Here is a 2,905-nt window from a genome sequence, read left to right as displayed (position 1 = left end):
AGAGAGATAAAGCAGGGACTAGATATTGTATACCATTGTGTTGTAGATTAAACTTTTTTATATATAGCTTCCAGCCTTGTTTGACAATAACACTATCACTGTAGTGTTGTGTTGGATGCATGTGAATGTGTATTTCCAGACAGTTAACCACTTAAACACTCAAAACGTGTACTTGGCCTGCTCTTTTTTTCCCCCTCTACACCAAACAACTTTGCTGAAAATCAACAACTAGGGGCGGCTATTTTCGGGCTAAAGTTTCCCTCAGAAAAGGGATGCTATAGGATTCAAGTGTTTAATGTAAAAAAAGAAAAAAAAATCCAATCACACAAAGATTTGGTAGCCCACCCATTAGTAACTCTGAGGACCCCCTAGGGGTCCCCAACCCCCTGTTGAAGACCCCTGAACTACATGGTATTCACAGACTGTATGGTATAGGGTCATGTTAGTCACGTTAGCTAATAAGTGTTAATTTGGGGGTCCTTGACCTGAAAAAGTTTGAGAACCACTGATTTAGCAGACGCTTTTATCCAAAGCGACTTACAATAAGTGCATTCAACATAGGTAGGGAACGAAAACTACTAATCACCAGAAGTTTTAAGTGTATTCTCTTCTAAAACAAGCAACTAAGAGTATACCATATAGTGCTAAAGTAAAAGTGCAATATATCAGCTACCTACTTTCTTAAACAGATGAGACAAATAGGAAAATCAAATGAGCAAGAGCTAAAACAAATAAGCGTATCGAATAAACAAGATCCAATAAAGCAATACAAATATTTAAGCAAAGCAATGTATTAACAGGACCTTGTGATTAAATAATAACTACACTGGTTATTTTTTACCATTTCCCTGATAACGCATATCGCTACAAGGTTTCTGCCCGACATAAACTCTATATGCCACATTTTCAGGCGTTTTAGTTTGGTTATAATACAGTTATGTAAATGTTACACCATTCCTCAAAGTAGAATTCTGTAACAACAAGTGGCACTAAATTTATGAGACCATCAGAGCGTGCAAAACATAACATCTGTTTGTGGAATTAATAGAGAAACTAGAAGTACGTCGGAACCAAATTGTTCTTCATTTCAATGTTCCGTTTACCTCTGGGGGTAAATTGGAGCAATACAGCTCTCCACGTACAATGCAATGTCATTTCAGAACGGCGCTCGATTCCATTGATTTGTTTTTCAGAGTAAAATGGACTGCCGTTTGCTCGCTAGGTGCTATTGGCATAAAAATAGCAGCGGAATGGGAGAGAATACATATAAATACATATAATACATATAATATTGGGGGCCCTTGACATGAAATAAGGTTTGAGAACCACTGATATTATAGCAAAATATGTTTTTCAGAACACTGTTGGAATTCCAAAAAAAAATAAACCCCAGAAGAAAAGAGTTACAAATGTTCGCTTTAAAAAAAATATATATATATATTTTCAAAGATAAAAAAAAACAATAGCAGATCTACAAGCTTATACACACTATGAGCTTGTATATCTGCTCTTTTTTGAATAGCTTAAGAAATCTGAAAATAGCACAGATGCGTTCCCGGTCTTAATGGGTTAAACAAATATCAGTGCCGTGTGTTGAGTAGGTAGAGTGTGTGTGTGTGTGTGTGTGTGTGTGTGTGTGTGTGTGTGTGTGTGTGTGTGTGTGTGTGTGTGTGTGTGTGTGTGTGTGTGTGTGTGTGTGTGTGTGTGTGTGTGTGTGTGTGTGTGTGTGTGTGTGTGTGTGTGTGTGTGTGTGTGTGTGCGTGCGTGTGTGTGTGCGTGTGTGTGTGCGCGCGCGTGCGCGTGCGCGTACGTGCTGTGAGAGCCAAATGACCCCATAAGTATTGTAGAATATGAGAAATATATACTTAGTCAGAACAATTCCTTGGTCCGCACAAGACAAAGTGTTGTTTTTTAACAAAACATTTTATAATATTACAAAACAGAGTTAGACTTGATGTTTACAAAATATTCAGGTTGGAGTTAGGGTAAGGATTAGGCATTTAGAGGTCTTTATAGGGGTTACAGGAGTTATGCATGATTTATACTATAGTTGGACGCCGGTATCACACACTGAAAATAGCCGATCATCGAAGCGCAGTGAACTTGTAGATCGGCTATTTTTGATGTGCGACACTGGCACGCAACTATGTATAGCTTAGGCATTAGAGTTACAAATGGCCCATAGTTTTTAAAATGGCATTATTTGACAAAAGGCATCCTCAAAACCTATGTCCTTAAAAGTATAGTAATACAAGCCAGTGTGTGCGTGCAGGCGCGCGTGTGTGTGTGTGTGTGTGTGTGTGTGTGTGTGTGTGTGTGTGTGTGTGTGTGCAGGGATCAGACATGTGAATGAACCGTGGTGCCTCTTGGATAATAAAACATTGCCTTGAACAAAACAACAGAGTTCATTTACACACACTAATTCCTGCTTGGCCAATTCATCCCACCCATCATTCTATTAAGCCTTGTACCCCCCCCCCCCCCCCCCCCCCCCCCCCACACACACACACACACACACACACACACACACACACACAAGACGCGGTTTGGCAGAAACCTTGTATCTCCATATTTCAACTCGTTCTTTCATAAATGAATGCCTCACTTTGGCGTACTACAGTGTCACACAAAAGTAGAAAAAATAGCCAACTGTATCTAAGCTCACGATGCGTCACAGTGCGACGCGTTGTGAGCTATTTTTTGCTTTTTTTGAAATGCTTTAAAGTGAAACTTTATGTGGTCGAGGTTGTCCTGTGGGTTTTATAAATATTGAGTGGGTTTTCCATTTTCTGAAAAGTAACCGTCTCAGACATATAAGGTTTCACGACGATATGTGTGTGTGCGCGCACAAACACGCACACACACACACACGCACACACACACACACACACACACACACACACAC

This window comes from Gymnoscopelus microlampas (genome assembly GCF_963454915.1).
Source record: "Gymnoscopelus microlampas genome assembly, chromosome: 23".
Lineage (NCBI taxonomy): Eukaryota > Metazoa > Chordata > Actinopteri > Myctophiformes > Myctophidae > Gymnoscopelus > Gymnoscopelus microlampas.
This window is presented reverse-complemented; position numbering follows the sequence as displayed.